The 19,100-nt window shown below is 36.9% G+C and overlaps 1 long non-coding RNA gene across 10 annotated transcripts in view; it reads right to left on the bottom strand.

Moving 5' to 3' along the window:
• Positions 1–19,100, bottom strand: part of LOC125322955 — an 85,167-nt gene that overhangs the window by 45,585 nt on the left and 20,482 nt on the right. For 5 of the 10 annotated variants that reach the window (XR_007202312.1, XR_007202304.1, XR_007202308.1 and 2 more), the window contains one exon: positions 13,200–18,128. The exons of 1 other annotated variant lie outside the window; for it this stretch is intronic. This is a non-coding gene — a long non-coding RNA (uncharacterized LOC125322955). The remainder of the gene's footprint in view (positions 1–13,199; positions 18,129–19,100) is intronic. 4 more of the 10 variants (XR_007202307.1, XR_007202305.1, XR_007202310.1 and 1 more) reach the window with 2 other exon arrangements.

Genomic DNA, 19,100 nt, shown 5'->3' with positions numbered 1-19,100 from the left:
CTATGCAGAACCTCATTGAAGTATGCCCTTACAGACCTTAACAAAGAAAAGCACACTGTATGGCTTCAGAGAATTCTTGGTTTTGCTTTTCCATAGAACAAAATAAAATAAATTAAAAATCCCATAGCCAAACCTCCAATTTTATAAAACAGTATTCAGAAAATATAAAAAAAAGTATGGAGAAGAATCAGGCTCTTTCTTCATTACCAGACTTTCTACCTTCCATATTCAGCAATTGACCTAATATCAGTTTAGCAAAAAGAAATTGATGATTCATCCAGATCGCAGGCTCAATCTTATTTCTTTGGCACATTTCTGTCTCTGCCACAAAGGTTTGAAAGATTTGGAAAGTGGGCCCATGTGAATCTCATGAAGATAAACAAGGCCAAGTGCAAGGTCCTGCACCTGGGTCCAGGCAATATCAAGCAGAAGTACAAGCTGGGTGGAGAATGGATTGAGAGCAGCCCTGAGAAGAAGGACTTGGTACTGTTGACAGATGAGAAACTCAACATGACCTGGCAATGAGCATTTGCAGCCCAAAAGCCAACTGTACCCTGGGCTGCATCACAAGTGTGACCAGCAGGTTGAAAGAAGTGATCCTATTACTTCACTCTCATGAGACCCCCACCTGGAGTCCTGCATCCAGCTGTGGAGCCTCCAGATGGCAAACCTGTTTCTCTGCTAAACAGTGCCCAGCTTTTCAACTCATTTTTAAGTATGAGATCCAAAGCTAGGCTTTAAACCAGGAGTTTAAATTAAAGATTTCAGAAATGTTGAATACAGGCAAAATATTTTTATGTGAAGGCTGATCATCTAAATTGTCAAAATAGAAAAGAAAATCTGTTGCCACTTAGGTGAACATGTTTATGAGTCAGCCAAAGCCCAAGTAAAACAGAATGGTACAAACTGTATAGTTTAAAAGCTCTCTGACAAAGGGGTCTCAGAAGCACCTGGTATGGTTCTAGGTCAGCATGACTCTAGTCTGAAGGATTCTATGAGCAAAAGGAGATGTTTAATATTGGGGCCACTTAGAAATACTTTTCATGTACATTCCTAATGGGTTGTGGCTGGTTATCCCTCCTGAAAGCAATCATAAAGCACACTCCTGTGTGCAAACACAGACTGGAATTTACTGTTAACTTTGTCATCGTAGTTACCATAACCATTCTTTCTCCTCTCGTTTTAGGCAAAATAATTTTCTTTTGTCTTTGGAACACCCTTTCAGTCAAAAAGCAACAGAAAATAATGGGATTGTTTTCCTTGTAAGGTACCATTTCTTGTTTCACACTGAAACCTCAATAACTTTGAAGAACTCATCCTTTCCAGGGGAGAGGAACTTGTCAGTGTCTTACATCTACTGCAAGAACTGTGTGGTGCACAAAACAGGCAAGCAAATTGTTACACAACATGACACAGTATAAACTTGTGTTACATAACCATGGTTTAAGTAACCTTAAGATAGTCAGAAAGTGAAGAACTCATCCAGTACAGCAAAGAGAAGATAAATGGATAACAGTATTGTCCAAACGGAGACTTCTACCTGGGAACTTATTCAATAAGCACAATAGCGCTTAATGCCTATTAATCTGCTGGATCTCATCCCTATCCCATGGCGGATCCCACAGCTCCATTTTTCATTTCATTTTGTTGTAACCTCTATATTCCCCAATTCATTCCAAAACCTATCTTCTCCTAAACCTGTTGACTGACAGTCTACCTTTGCTCCCTCTTCTCTCCCTCTACGTGTTTAGGCTCAGCCATGTGCTTTCAGATATGATGATTGCACAATTGCTTATGATTTCTGCTTCTTTTGCAGGTGAGGTCAGCCACATGCTACAAGCTCTCAGCAGAAATTTGAACCACTGAATCCACTATTTCCAGTCAGCAGAGAGTGCTGCCAGTGTGCTTCAAGATGTGTCAGCAAGGGGTAATGGTCTTCACTGTATGGTATGTAGGGGAAGAAAGCTCCTCTTTTTTAGAAGACTCCTTTAGCCCGGATCACACCAGAACAGCTGGCAAAGCAATGGGGACTAAGTTAAGGCATAGGAATGGGACTGAAGCAGAACAAAAGGCAAGAACAAAGCCTCCTCAGCTGTTTTTGCTGATCAAGAGACAGATGGAAATACCCACCCATCTAGCTTGCCTGGGTGTTGTTCTGGAGAGCAGAGCAGGCACACCAGGGATGGGGTAGTGGCTGGAGAGGGCCACAGCCTGGGCCTCCATGCACCCAGAGATGCACCCTCAGCTTTGTGAAGGGATTCCCAGGAAGGGTGTTTGTCTCTCAGGGCTGTGTGCCTCCTTTTCCAAGGAAAGGGCCTCACAGACACATAAGCATTTGGAAGTTTATGGGAAAACCAGCCCTGAGGCCTGCCAGTTTCTGACACTGTGCAGCCTTGCCTTTTTATATATCCAGAGAGAAAGTCCTGTCAGAAAGATTTGTTATAACAGGAGTTGTTTTGTGAGGAAGAACACGGAAGTCCCATTTGAAGCACTCTTCTTTCTTTTATCTTCGTCTCAAGTACACTGACATGAAATTAATCTCATCTGAGAGTTTAAAGGGCTTAATTCCATATTCTTTTGTGACTGTTAAAAGAAAGAAGAAGGAGGCAAATTTAACTACAATGTGAAGTTCAATTATTTCAATTACCACCTCCTGCCTAAATGAAGTCTGTTCCTTCAAAGACATCAGCAATTTTACACTCATTTGCTCTTAAAATAGCATTAATTATAATAGCTTAACTGGAAATTCCAAAAGAATACATGAACAAATTAAATAATTACTTGCATATATTAAAAAGTTACATACATGTTTAATTTATAAATTAGTTATTTACCTTACATAATTAATCATGCAGCTAAGAACAAGTCTTAAGAAATATCTCGTGACTGTAACATGAAATTTTGGTCCCTTTTAGAGGTCATATTAATATTGGATCCCACTCTGCAGGCCATTTCACAAAACAGAATAAAGATATCTTAAGTAGTTGATACTTACAAAAAGCACAATAAAGTGATGTAACTTACAGGGGAAACTATCATATTATCACTTTGATGCTTTTTCTGGAATGTGGATGATAGGTGCTGGCGGGACTGTTTCTCTGTGTGGGAACTTGCCAGAGCATGGATCAATGAAATGAAAGAACAAAGAACAAACAAAAAAGACAGAAAAACCAGAGGCGAAAATAAGACAAGGAAAGATTGTTGCACAGTAGAAAAAGGTGTGAAGTGACTATGCAGCTGACAGTGGTGCTCTAGGCAGCGTCCCAGGATGTCCGCTGCAAAAAGCCTGCAAGGGAAAAGGACGCATGGATAAAGACCCACAACAGAAGAAAAAGGATTTAATCACATTTTCTGTAGTATTTGTCAGTCTCTATGCAAGCATTTTATTTCAGTTATGCCAACAATAGACACATTACATGAAGAAAACTCCAGTGTTACAGGTACACAGGAGTGAAGTGCGATTAATATTCTGGTTAAAGACTGCCCTATGTATGGTTGTCACTGAATTTAGTCAGAATAGAAGGTGAACTAACACAAATGGGTACATTTCTGAGAGATCCATTTTAAGTTGCAATCATATTTTGTACCTAATCCTGGAAAACTTTTTCTTCTCTCAGAAAAGGCAGGTGTTATAATTTTGCAGTGAATAAGCAATAAAGTAATTTAAATTCTGCTTAGATGGCCAGGTTCCATTCCTCCTAACCTATGGCAATCACCCTCTACATATCCAGAGAGAAATGAAATGAAGGATGTATAATCCCACGCATGAACAATCTTTATATCAAAAATTTTATTACCAGACTTCAGCCAGAAAAACTACAGTGGGCATTGACAACAAAACTGTGCAAGAAATTTTTATTTCTCTGCTCTCTTCACTGGGCTACACAGCACAGATTGATAACACTTATTTGCTGGGATCAAAGACACCCCTGCTTATTTTCACAGTCCTTCTGTGCAACGTAATTAGTGAATTCCCAAGCCATATGCAGACCTAAGGACATACTGATTCTGCATTATTACCTTGCAAGACTGAGTCAGAAAGACAGGGAAGAATCTGCTTTTTTTTTTTTTTTTTTTTTTTAACCATACTAATAGTCTTATTTAGGTCTAAGGATGGAGTTTGTCCTGATTCTGCAGTGGAAACAGACATTGAAATTCTCTGTCCAACATAGAAAAACCTGCTGTGTTAACATTTTTCTAAGCACAGTGGCGTCCTTCAGAAAATAGTATTGCATCAGATCCCAGCTGACTGCTTATCGCTAAATCAAAAAGGTATACACTGATTTTATTCATCATGTCTAGAAAAAAAAATCACAGGAATTTTTTTCTGGAGGCACAATGTCTATGTTTAGTTACAACTCAGTAATTCTCTGTAGGACATGTGTAAGCAGAGACTGGACTTTAAAGAGTAAGCCCTGAGTATTGTCAGAGACACCATGGGCGAAGAAATTGTACGCACATAACTGTGTGTACCTGACTTAAAACAACAAGCATCTCTTCCCTGTTGTTTCAAGAAGTTAACTGGTAAAGGAGATTCACTAAAGGCATATTTTCTTATCAGGAACTTGTTGAAAGAGGAGATTTAGTGTACCAGGGCCAGGGGCAGGAGATTACCCTTTCTGATTGAGAAGTGATTAATGAATGATATAAAAATTGAGTAGAAGCACTGTTGAAATTTTTGTTCCTCAGAGAAGTTCTATCTGAATAATGAGATTGCTAGATTATAAAAACTGCTGGCTACTTGTTCCTTTCCAGCTCAAATTATTCCAGAAGTAAATCTGATAAACAGTAGCTCCCAATATCTGACCTTTGATCCTTCAATCCTTCTCTATCTCTGCATTTTACTTTGTCATTCCTTGATGCTTCTCCTTAGGCATACATGTCACAGTTGTTAAAATTCTCCAAGGGGGTGTCAGAGACTGAAAATAGTTCATGCCTCAAACATTGATATAAAGTTTTGCTCATTATAAAGAAGCTACAACCAAAGAAGACTCCCTGAAGAGTGGGACTTTGAACTGAAAGTCCAACTGTTGATTAGATAAAGGGAAACTCATTGTTCAGTCACCTCAGGCTGAGGGAAAGTTATGCATCCACAAAAAGCCAAAGCCACCAGCTGTGCTGAGAGTCATCCCCAGCTGAGTTTGGGGTGGGGGGAGAGCACAGCTCACAGAAGCCAGTTTTCCACAGACTCCCTCCAAACGAGAGGGGAGGAGGAGGTTTTGGGTGCATGGTGTAACCTCTGATGAGAGGCAATAAACACCCATCCTCCATTACACAAACTGGCCCAGCTGTGGAATCCCCAACCCCACAGGGCACATCCACGGGACTTCCACGTGAGAGGCAGCTGAGGCAGTGTCACAATCCATCAAAGACTCCCTAAAGTTCCCCCCAGAGTCATTCATGAGGCCTTGAACCACAGGACTGCACATGATGCAACAGATCCAGAGTCTGCTGCAAGACACTGCCCTCCTTCCCCAGAGGGACATGCCTGGACATTGCCACCTGGCTTGAGGGTACATTAACCCATGGGATTCTATGCTTTTTGGGGGAGACCTTCACCACCAAGAAGACCAGCTGGAGAGGATCAATTCCTTGGAATCCACAGAGTGGTGATATTTTCCTTATTCTGTCCCAGTCACTCTCTTTCTGTCCCCCCCCACTCTATTTTCTATTTCTTTCTTTCTCTCTCTCTCTCTCTCTCTCATATTTACTATCAAATAAAACTCATATTATTGTCACGGGCATATGGTCTCGTTTGCACCTTAATTCGGACAGAGGAATTTCTAAAGCATCTTAATAATCAGATCCTGAGAGGGTGGCATGAAAAAAATAGCTAAACAGCTACAGTATACTTAAACTTCAAACACTGCTACACTAAAAACATAATTCTTTTGTTCACTGGATATTTTATCTCTCTGCTTAATCAGACATTGGCAGGAAAAGAGAATGATTCCCAGAAAAAGAAAGAAAAGAATACTTTATGCAAAAATATGGGGTTTTTTTACACATATAAGGTAACATTTTGGGGGAAAAAACCCTCAAATGCTTTTCCCAAATCACCTTCATTCATTCTCCACAGTAACAAAAATAATTCCCTGTATGCCCTCAATCATAGAATATAGTTTAAATAGGTTTAATGTTAAATAGGTTTAAAGGGAACTTGCTCAAGTGGGGGGAAAAAAAAAAAAAAGTCGTGATAGTTTTATTTTCTGTTTTACTTTAAAGTTACAACCAGGATAGCTCATGATATCCTCAAGAGTGGTCAAGGGGCTAGATATTTTGCACAGTCTGGACACAGGCCTCATGACCAGTTCTAGAGTGCCTGTGACTTGAATCACAAAATCTGGAGATAAAGTAACTAATCACTAGAGTAGTCTAATATTTTGAGCATGTTATGATCATTCATAATACAAATAGAAAACATTGATATCACTCAGCACAACCCAAATCATTTAATAAATTTTTTTAAATGATTAAAAAATTGAACAGTTCTGAAGATGGACCAGCCATAATTCTGCATATTGAATCCATGTTTCGAAGTCCCCATACAAATGCTAGGCCTTCCTCAAGAAAAAAGAGTACAGAGTCTCATTTCCAGTTGTCTGGAAAAGTCCAACCATTAGACAGGTCTATAATAGGATAGGCACCACATTTGTGCTGTTAGAGAGTATTGACATAGAGTATGGTTATCATATTCATTCAAGAAGCACAATGGTGGCCCTGGCTCTCAACCAGGATTCCTACTCACTTCTAAGCTTTTGAAGAAAATGCAACATTAGGTTCAGAGACAAAGAACTCAAATCCAGTATTTTTATATGCAATTTTTGCATATTTTATATGAAGTATTTGCATTCATCTAGCTCAATTTGTGGCTCTTTGAGATTGACCTAAATAACCATAATTTCTTAATTGCTCAAGTAGGGAACCTAGCCAACTGTGGAAGCTGCTGGGCTCAAAACTTAGCTCTTAGGCACTACAATATTTAGGAGTAGCTTCAGCAGGCAGAAAAAATTTTAGTCATAGCTCTTTTTTTTTCTAGGTACTTTATCAACAAAATATTGTATTAATTTCAAAGGTGATCACTAGCTAAGGAACAATCAGGTACTAGGAAAATGAGGCCAAAAACCACTTTAAATAAATATGTACATTTTTAATGAAAGCTACAGGTACATACATGTTTAATTGACTTGGCCTCATCTTCACTATTTTATAACCCTGCATCATTCAAATGGAATTTCATGAAAGTATCCAGGTCCCTGCAAATATCTGTAATGATACTTTTCCTGATTACTTTTCTGTCAAGAGAGATGCTGACATCTTTAAAAGAAGCAGTTGCCCCTCAAAACAGCATCTCTTATTATGTCATTATAAAGCATGTCTATTTGTTCCTTCACTCAATTTCCATCTTGGTAAAAGAAAGTAATGTCCTTAATATCTAAGTGAGAAGCCTGGGGAAACACAGAAATTTTTTTTAATAATTGCTACTGAATACTTTTTGCAACCTAATAGCAGACGCCTGATGATGGTTTATCATGGCATGTTGCAGGAAAGAGCATCACTTCAATCAAGAAGTTCTCAGTTGCTTTACTTAGATTTCTTAGTAGACAGCAAAGCTTAAGAAAGGAAAGAGAAATATCAATAATAGATATACAGGTCTGTGTGATGTACAGGCATTATTATCTAAATGCAAATAATACACATAAACCACTATCTTTTGACATGGCTTCAGGCCTCCTAACCTAGTCCAGAACAGGAGAACAGGACCTAAGAAGGAAAAGGCATGCAGTCAGACATGTCACCTGAATGCATTACAGAAAAGAAGATTCTCTACATGTCTGTCTGTTGCTGGGTAGAACAAGATGGGAAGCTAAGTAAAATCAACTTTCTTGCGATTGCATTTTCTGTACAATTAGCTGTTTCTGTATTTCTCTCTGTAGGAAAAAAACCCTAACTGTAATATTTTTCATTGACCCCTTTTTTATATCCATCCAGTTTTATAATTTCTTCCAGCTTCTTTTTGTCTTTGCTATCACAGGTGTTCAGCATCTCCTCCAAGGCAAAGGAAAACTATATTAAATTCTAATTAAAGGACAATACTGAACTACTGTTGGTAGACAGATTAGGAAAAGAAGAAACCAAAAATATCTTTAATATATTCTGCAGGTACTTTCTCTTTCCATATGAAATTTCTCAGCTAAATGCAATTGTAAATACACCACTGCAGAGTATAAGAAAACACTGTTAATATTCTACACTATAACTATTTATAGATATTCTGTCTTTATACCAGTATCTAATCTCAGCTTTGTGTTTACTGCAGTGAGCTCTTTGAAAGAAGCAGCTGTATGGAGAAATCCTGCCAGCCAGAAAAGCCACACAGATTCCTGGCTGGGTAAAAACCATGTTTGAACACAGAATTAAGTGGAAGGCTCCTTATCCCAACATGCTCTATCTGCCCGTGGGACAGTGACTATGCTTAAGAAAAGAATAGAAGGTGACTAAAGGTTGATCCTTTCCCTAGAGGATTCTCCAGCTTCCTGAAAAGTGCATGTTGAGGGACTGCTTCACTCAGAAGTTGTAAATAAATGATCAGATTTTAGAGTTACTCCATAAATTCATTTGTTATGAGAACCTGTATCGTATTTGGCCTGCACACCACCCCAATGCAGTAGATACCAAAGTTTAATTAAGTTTGAACAGCAGCTCTACTGTTTGTTTTGAGCATGGTGTGCAGTGGTTTCACTGGATATCTCTTCCCGCTTGTGTGAAACAAAAGTATTATTTTTACAGGCTATGAGATCTCCATGTTTAGTGTTTTCTCATATAGCAACAATCCTGTACCTCTGACTAGTTCTTTATCCCTCATTGTTCCTTTTCTTTTACATCTGGGGTGAGCTTCACTCAGCACCTGCAGATGGAGTACACCCTGTTATAATAAGCCCTAAACAGCAAAATTGATGTCTCAGCCATTTTTCTAAGCATCAATTTTCCTAATTCTAGCCTTCACCACAATTGGGCTTAAGTATGAATTTCAAACATAAAGTGCATAAATAACTTATTTTAAGGCAGAGAAATACCTTCATAATTAAATAATAAACACTGAAATTCACTTCTTTCCCTACCTCCAAGTTGTAGAAACATACTTATGATTTTCAAGGTTCTTGTTTTAACTATTAGTTTCAGAATAGGGCTTTTGTGTTTGCTTATTTTTCAGTCAGCATCTTTTTCTAACTAATCCTGCAATGTCCCTAGCCAATCCAAGGTTATTTGAGAAGATACATTCTTTCCTAGTAGAAGAGTGTAATATCATAAATATAAGAATTTTTCTTTCAAGCAACAGCAAAAGGACAGCAAAAGTTGTATTAAGTGGTATCTAGGAGGAAAGATTCCTCCTTCAAATGCACATTTCTTCAATAAGCCCAGGTGGAACACAACGAAAAATGAATTTCTTTTGCTGACAGTTTTTTCTTGCAGTGAAAGTACTTTAATGTGTAAATTCACCAAAAGAAAGAAAGGGAGGCAGTTAATCCTCAATAGCATGTTAACACTTGACCTTCAATACAAATGTGTAAATTAACTGTTAATGTCTCTACCACATATACGAAATATCTTCACAGATGAATAAATTTAACAAAACTTCAAAAGCAAGCCAGTGATCTAAATGAAATGGAAGATGTCTGGTCTTTCATGAGATGAGAGTGCCTCTGTGTCTTCTGGACAAAGTTAAACATATTCAATAGAAAGCTCTCAAACATTGCTCTCTTAAATACCATGTTGAACTCCTATTACTTGCAAGCAGGTCCATTTAAGTTCAGAATGCATTTGCATCTAGCAGATAATAACATCACTGCTTCTACTGTGAACCCTGACACAGAGCAGTTTACACATGAAAGGCAGAAAATCCTCCAGGCTGATCCTTATTATCTAGAGTTCACAATTTGTAAGTGATTCTGAGTGTAAGGACTTAAAAATATGACATAATGCCAGCATAAGAAACCACTGAGAACCTCCTCCCCTCAACATTTTTAAATATCTATGGATAAAAATAACTGTTGGAAAGAAATAAAACTATGCTTTTACCATCTTGAGAGGATAACAGTGGGATTCTGTCAATTTTCAAGTTGTAACTAAGTGATCAATAAATTTATTACTCTTTTTCAAAGACCTTCTATGATTATGCAAATGCCTGAAATGTGGCTTCTGTCATGTTAACACACAGAATTTCAATATGAATGTCTTCCAAGATGCCCATGATTGCTGCAAAGTAAAATATATTTTATAGTTGTGTCATTAAATAACCATTCAACAAATATTCCTTCACATCTAACACAGATTAATTATTATCAAATAATAAAATGAGTCCTAATGATAAATAGGAATTCTACGTTATTGTTCTAGAACTGAAAAATTTCTGAGACAGAGCCAATCTCATTTCTTTCTTTCTTTCTTTAGTTACATTCCAGAACTAATTCCTCAGCAAATAGCTTCTCTGATGGCTTGGAAAAAATGGCCACAGCAAGGCTCAATCAAAGGGCATATAATAATAAATTTGACATTACTGAGCGAAATGGGGCCTAGTCCTAACTGGAAGATGAAAGCACATAGGGCTAAACAAATATGAAATTAAGATTTAGGCTTATTCTATGAAGAGGAAACCATAAAAGTTAACCTTTTATTTAAAAATACAACCACCACTACTAAACAAGACAGCTACTCTGAATTTAGAAAATTTTCTTATTATTTTTTAGAGATTTGTTTATCTTCCTTAGGCAGTGGTTAAGTCCAGGCCATAGCAAAGCACTTTGCCACTATCACTTTGTGATACTGACTTTAGAAAAGGCCTTTCACTAGGCAGTGACTTGGCTTCTTTTTGTGCTAGCAAAGAGAAAAGGGGAAAATAATTATTAAAGTTAAGAATATTTTCCAAAACTTCTAGGGATTGATATGATTACTGACCTAGGCTGGATGCTGATTAAGTATTTCAGCACCATGGGATGAGAAGTGTGACGTGCAGGAGCTCTTCACCTCTAGGCTGATGTACTCCCCTGTACAGGCAAACGTGAGCTCCGTCTGCCACTGAATGCACTGGAATTTCTGTTTGTGTGCAGTGCTTGTGTGACCACATGCAGAACCCTGTTATGGGCTCCCAGGGCACAAGGAAAACATTAACACACTGGAGCAAGTTCAGTGAGAGCCAGCAGGGTGGTCAAGGGCCAGAGCAAAAGATGCAGTGAAAAATGACTGAGAGAAATGGACTTGTACATGCCTAGGAAAAGAAGGCACAGAGGAGGTTTTTGAATGCTGGTCCTATCTATGCCCTGCAAAATAAAGGCTTTCCAATATCAGTCAAAGGAATCTTTTTATAAAATATCTAAATTTTACTTCTTTCATAAGAAAAGCTTTAACTGACTTTGCACTACAAATGACACCACTTTAAAATGCCAGCTGACAGGCCTACAAAAGCTAGTAATTTAAAGTAAATTTTAAGAGGTATGAGTCAGCATTCAAAAGCACACCTCATATGTCTGAAAAAACATTGGACATTAGATTTTAGTTCTACAGCCTATCATTCATTTTCCCAGTTTATCTATTAAGGGCTAAGGTGTGTCTCTGTGTGTTTAAAAATAATTTATATGCTATCCAAAACTGCAAACCTGCAATCAACTTCAAATGTGGCACAAAATAAGTAGGCATGAGGTTAAATTATTTCTTTTTCTGAGTCAATTGCATACTGCTAAAATCCTATCACATTTATGCATCACAGTCTCTATGTCCCTTCCATATATTTCATGAACTTAAGTTCAGAAAAAGGTCAATAATTTCCAAATTATCACCTAAACCAGTCTGGAATCTCATAGCAGTAGTCCTTGCTACAACATAGACAAATGCCTCATCACCTCAGTCTTTCACAACACCCAAACATAAGAAATGCTGAACAGTGCTATTTCAGTGTTCAGTTACATATCTGAGGATTTTAAAGTGTTGTTCCTGAAAAGAAAATAAGAAAGACAGAAGACAAACATGAACTAGAGTTGACAAATTTCTTCTTTCAAAACATAGAGATCTCACATGAAACCCTCAACATGTTATCTTTCAAATTAAAAGGAACTTCCAATTGTGTTTCTTATACTTATCATTGTGAATTAGAATTTACTTTCTTGGTTAAAACATTAACAAAACTACACTTTCCATATACAACTACATAGAGAAACTTTACTCATAGAACTTTTGTTGTAAAATTATCAAAAAGATTTTTTAAAATGCAGTTCTGAAGCCACAAAGTGTGGATAAGTACTTCACCCAACTCCCAATTTTTCCAGAATGTGCAAATATTTCCACTTACCTTGAATGTTTTAGAAAGGTAAAATGCAAGAAAATAAACAGCCTGAAGCCAAGAACTTTTCAAGGGCTTGAAACAATCTCAAAAATTTATTAAAATCACAGCTACCCATGCTAGAATAGAAATATTTGCCAAATGAATTTTCCTTCAATGGCATGAAAGTAGTAGCTAATGTATTTATATAACCTGTGTATATGTTATTGAGAATCTCTGATTGCAAGACAAATATGCAGACTTTTTATAGATCTAACAGATGAGAGGTTTACCATAACATACTCAGACAAATTACTTCCAAGCCATATTATTGCTTAAACATTCCAACAGTTCAGACTAAATCCTTCTTTAACAGGAAGCAAGCAACTCAGTTGGACCAGTCTCTAAGCACTTCTTCAAAGCCTTAGTATTTCTAGAGTTACTCCCCTGCTACCGTGGACTGTAAAGCCAGTAATTTATTACAGGGATAGACATGATTCAGATGAAATGTAGCTCCAGAGTGCTACATCTCTGTGAGAAACTCAAGTGAAGCAAGAGTGCAGCAAAGTCTTAATTCCTCTCAGGATGTGGCCTGTGAAATGCTGGAAATGCAAGTAAATTTAATTAAATCAACTCTAATCCCCACAAAAACAGATGGAGCTGAGGCATTTATTTCCCAGATATTTTCAAGAGAGGTAATTAACCCACAAACCAACCTACAAGATAACTAGTGGAAGGGAGCTGGCACTGTTGGTGCTCTCTTGAGGAAAAGCAGTAAGCCAGGCCTTGGCTAAGACCTTGAAGATCTCCAGGACAATCAGACTCAAGGAGATTTGTTTTAGAATAGCACCAACAGCATCAACAAAATCGACTGAACATATTTTACCTCAGCAAAGCTTCACACAGTCTCCAGAATTCTTCTGCCACACCATGTTTGAGGTCTCAGGCGTGAAATGACGCAGAATTATCTGTCTGGCCTCCACCTGGTGATTCAGGAGCTCACAGGTCTAGCAGAGGAACTGTGTAAGATCTGCCAGTCAGGATCCTTGGCTGAAGTGTGAAAGTAGCCTTGGTTATTTGTTAAAAAAAAAAAAAAAAAAAAAGTGGAAGCCCATAACTGTAATTTAGGAGGTTCAGAATGTTCTGTGGACAATTACTACTACTGCTACTACTACTACTATTATTACTACTACTACTACTTATTCTGGTTTTCTACTTTTCCCTTAAACATTTGCCACTGGCTACAGTGGTATGACAGACAAATCAAGAAAAATATTTCGCCTGATCCATTGTCAATGCCCACTGTAATAACAATGCTCTGCACCTATTATATCACCCTCCAGCTAGGGGTGTTAAGATAACAGGCATCTATAAATTAAGCCTCAAAAACTCATTGTTACATCAGATTATTTTGCTGGGAAAAACCCAAACCAGGAAAATTCCTTGCTAAAATTATACAAGAAATGTTGTATAGGAAAGGTGATATAATCAAACACAATATTCCAATGAAATCTATCCCATTAAGTTACATTAAAAATTTACACAAGTTCAGGATAATTTCTTTTCTATTTGAGGTATTCTCTAACAGTTTCTTAGTTTTCACTGAGGTACAAACAGGGATGGGCAGATCTTTGAATCTTTGTGGCTCTGTATTCAGACCCCAGTGAGAGTTAGGAGAAGTTCCACTTATTTTTTCTAATACAATTACACTGCATACATCAGCCATGAATTATATTTATCGTCTTACTGCTCAACCTAATTCCTTTAGGTGTTCCCCTAAAGGTTATTTATAGAATCATACACAGAACAGATGTGAGTAAAAATGCTTTACAGTGGCAAATATACCTATATGTATTTTTATAAAAATACTTTGGGACAAATTCTGTCATAACCTAAGATGGTATGACTCCTTTGATGCAAAAGAGACTGAACTGTGTAGAACTAAACATTTTAAATTTTTAATCAGGAAAGGAGCACAGCATTGCTGCCATCAGTTCAACCTTTCATTGCATAAAAGAATTATTATTAAGTTCTTGAATAATTTCCTTTTTCTTTTTTTTAATTCTTTCTCATCTTTTAAAAATCAACAATGTAGAAAAACTGATAGTTATGAGTCAAGGCATAAATACTCTTCCATGCTGTTTCTGCTGCCTCTATCTGCAGATCTGTGTTTGCAAGGTTCTAATAATTTAAGAGGGATAATTTTTTTTTTTAAAAGCACAAATTGCATCGCTGCAGGTAAATGCAAACAATCTCTTTGAATCTGAACATAAGATTCTTATTCTGTCTTATGTAAACAAACTTAAAACAGTCCTTATCTCTTCTACAAAAAAGTTATCACTTATGCTTCAGGAATTGCTGAAAAGATGATAAAGATGATTCCTGAAAATCCACTTTATAAGAGAAAGATACAGAGAGACTGTTGAAAGGCAAGAATTTGCTTTCGTTCCTCAGGAGAGGAATTTTCAAATAGATTTTGTTAAGAGAAAAAGAAATTTTACGGAAAAACATTACATCAATGACTAAAAAGCAAAGCAGAGAGGCCTATTCACTAAGAGAAGATGTCCCCAGAGCCCACTGACATTTCCAAGACAGAAAATATCTGTCATGGATTCCTTTTTTATTATTATTTTTGTGGCAAGTAGGAGTTTTTTAAATCCTAGAAAAATATTTAAGTTAAGCAGTCTTAATAACATCAGAGTACCATGAAATTTTTTATAACAATTCACATTAACTGTAGAGTCATCTCATGATAAAAACAGAACCGACCAGCTAAAAGTTCCTTTGCTAGTGCTTTTATTCAGATTATTAACCCAGACTTGAAGTTGTCTGATACTTAGGAAAAAAACCTCCCTTGCAAGAGCAAAAGTCTATACCATCATGATTCAATTCAGCACCTGCATGCACTTTTTGAAGTAAGAGGTGTGGTCAGCAACTACGATCAAGAACAGCATGGTACTTTCTCTTACTACCATAAAAGCACAGTTGTAAGACATTCATCCTCTCAGTACTGCCTTGAGAGAGGAAAGTTTTATGAAAACGAGTTCGACTGATCAACAAAGCTCCAGATCATCAAAGGCTTTTAAGCCTCTAACTCCCCCTCACTGTAGCCTTGGCGATCTGACCCAAGGACTCTGCTGAAGGTCACACAGTTGTCTGTAGATGAACACAGAATTCAATCCAGCTTTCTAAATTCCCAGAATACTAGTCTAATTACACTTCCCACAAATCCTTATGCCTTAAGTAGATTGCTGAGATGATTTTCCTGTATAAGCAGTACTCTGATTTTTTACATATAGATACATCCTGTCACTTTAAAACTACACACCATTCAGTTGCAAAAATACAGGGGATGGGAGCTGGTTGGTTTTAGGTTGTTTCAATTAGCTTTAATGTTGCATTGGTCAGGATTATTTCAATTACAGCCTCATTCGGCATTCCTATTCAGATAACAACTTTCTTTGTTTTACACAAAGTAATATTTGCATGCACGTGAGGTAATTTTCTGAACACCTGCATTGCCTGCACCCACCCCAGGCTCTCCTGTACACTTATTTTTTGTGTGCTCAGGTGGCCTAAGTGTGTTTAATTGCAGTCTCTGATTTGGTCATCAGATGTCCCTGCACACTTCGTAGGATACTGCACGAGATGTAGTCCCTGGTAAACAACATAAAGCTGAACTAGGTCAGTTCTGGGAAGTCTGCTTGTTGTATTCATGCTTGATACTATCCTGTTAACAGGTCTCCTCTTTAAGAAGGCCTGTTTACCATTTTGAAGATGCAATCCAGGTGTTTACATATCCAGAAATATCAGCTAGCTAATCCCAGTTAAATAGCATCGTTCCTTCTAATCAGTAGGACAAGATGCTGTGGGCTGTCCTTTAAGTCAGCTCTTTCAGTTTGTCCAGTTTGACTAATAGCTTTACCAGTGACAATTAAAGATCCAATTGACTTTTTTTATGTGACATAAGGATATTTGTACTTTCCTTTCCCTCTCTGCTTGAGTCTGTGCCTTTGTACAGCTCTGGCAGTTACTCCCTACTCATCCTCCTTATGCAATATGCAGTCTCCAGAATAATGAAGTAATTTCTGTGGGGATGGAAACCTTCTGCTTTTCCCATAAATAGATTCTTTGGGGATGAAAGCCTGTTGATTTTCTCATAAGCTGTGGTTTTTCATTAGATCGAAATTCTGGACTCAGCAATTTTATAACCAATGCCCTCTCAAATTTAACTACAAATTAGTTAAGCCTTAAAAACATAAACAATAAATCTTAAACTTCAAACTCAGGTGTAAAAAACTATACACTGATTCCCTTGAGACTATAAATAAATTCAACAGGAGCACTGACTGCACAATTAAAGTAGAATAGGCCCATTTGCATTATATCAAAAGAACTGATATTTTCTGTTCTATCAACAGAAGGAATGCATTTTTGTAATGCACTCAAAAACCAGGAATTTTCAGAATTGACCATCAGTATCGAAGTACCCATTCTGCATTTGTGGACATGAAATAAGCCTCGCAAAAACGGGAGAAAAGGTGGTTTTCTGCTCTATCACGTGTCAAACTGAACGAGTGCTGTACAGTATTTTTATATTCCCTAATGCTTCAGTAGCTTTCATTTAATTTCACAAATTCCTTTTATAATATGAAGTGGAAATATATTTACAATCATCAGAATTTCCTGTTATTAAATGTTTTTCTCTGTAAAGAAATGTCTGTAAATGTAACAAAAGCAACAACTGTAGAAACTATTCTAATTGCTTTCCTATAGCACTGAAAGAAATTATGGCTCTTTGATGGGAAGTTTATCTCTGCAATTTAACAAATATGTGTATTCTTATTATTTCCCTTATATTGTTTTATGTATTGTGAACATGTAGGACTGTGTCAGTTTCCTCACCCTCACCAAGCGCTTCAGCAGAAAGATTTTTAGTGAACCTTTTACTTGGTGCTCTTTTCACTGTTTTTGTATTCTGTATAATATGACATAAATAAGTGAACTATATATTATAACAGAGGTTCTGAGAGAGTGTCATGATACATTCCAATCCTAAATTTGCACCAACCTTTGTAAAGGTCAGAGGCATTTGAATCCTTGTGTAAAAAATTTTAAGATGTCTCTGAAACTACAACCTACTTTTACAATCCAGTCACAAACCGGAACAAATACAAATCCAGAATTCAAAACAATTAGCTAGTTTTTCTTAGTATCCTGTTTAAACCATGTCTTTGCCACTTATTTATCATTCTAAGATTTCTACTTCTGTAAATCGTAGCTGACAATCTAAACAATCTAATACATGTATTATGTTGAAGTGGAAAACTATGAACATGAGAAAGGAATGTACCCAGGGCTTCAGTCAGACAAACACATGCATCTAAGCTACACTCTGCTCAAAAGTTGATTCAGTAGATTTTGTGAAACAGATCACGTACTTTAAGTCAATTATATACCATTTCGTAGAAATCAAGCCAAAACCATGATGGAATCAAGTCTTTTGTACACAAATACACTTGGCAGACTTAGTTACAGGACCCTTCAGATTATAGCTCTCCATCTGTTGTGTGTTAATGGGAATTAGAATAAAGCTAATTTAAGAGCTGAAAGGCAACGCACTTTCACTAAAAAAGCACAAATCCAGTCTACTAAGACGGTTACAAGAAGACTCACTAAAGCAAATATAAGATACTTATCTGCTCTTGCTGGATCTGTGCAATTTTCTGGAAGAAGCTTTCTTCCCATTCAGCAGAAGCTCTGTCTTCAGTCTCTGCAAGTTTTCAGAAGAACAGTCTGCACTTATATCTGAGCTCTATAGAAGAAAATTATGAAGTCCCATGTGGGACTTTTCAGTTAGTTTTACAAAACACTTAAACTGACAACTATTCTACAGCACACTGTTCTTTGTGGAAAGTAATATAATTTAACGAATGCAATAAAATTAAGCATGTAACATAATTCATAGCAATTTAAATTTATGTGCCATTAACTGCTTTCCTGCAGAAAAGCAAAATATAATTTGAAAACATTTCTCATCCATAGTGAATAAAGACCTAATTTTGAAGTAATGATGATGCATTACAGAAACACGTCTGTACCTTTTGGTAGGCTCTATAATATTAAATAAGGAGCTCTGTATCTTTGCTTTATGCTTCTCAATCATCCTGGCAGTGATAGACAATACTTTATCTTGCACAAACGTCTTATTTTTGCCAGGTAAATCACTTATACCTAGGTCTAGGTATATGCAATCAGCATTCTTCCTCACAGTGAATTCCATTTTCATCCAGTCTGTTCCCATGAGGCATGCAGTGCACGTGGCTTCAATACAGTTTCTACAAATTCAGTAGTGAAATGTTTTTATTCACTGGTTTTGCTTATTTATTTGTTTTGCTGTGAAATTTGCTGGCTGAGCAGTGTTTCCAAGGTACATAAGGAACCAATGTCAAAAGTCTTGCTGGGAGAATTCTAAAGCATTTGAAATATTTTACCATGTTACTTAATCTATTTTACCTTCATTATCAGGAATCTTGTCACATATGTGATAAGACTTTGTTACTACACTGGAAAATTGAATACTAATAAGAGGCTATTACATATGATAAAGTTTTGATCAGACTGTCCTACTGTAGCAGAACAGAAGCCAGTTTCTGGATTTAAAGAATAACATTATAGAAGAACATGGAGTATACTAGCTCTCTTTCATAGCTGACGTAGGAATATTGACAGTGGTCCCATGAATGGATTTGTAAAGCATGTAAAGCATTAAAGATTGGAACTCAGT

The sequence above is a fragment of the Corvus hawaiiensis genome, chromosome 3, assembly GCF_020740725.1.
Source record: "Corvus hawaiiensis isolate bCorHaw1 chromosome 3, bCorHaw1.pri.cur, whole genome shotgun sequence".
Classification (NCBI taxonomy): domain Eukaryota; kingdom Metazoa; phylum Chordata; class Aves; order Passeriformes; family Corvidae; genus Corvus; species Corvus hawaiiensis.
This window is presented reverse-complemented; position numbering and strand designations above follow the sequence as displayed.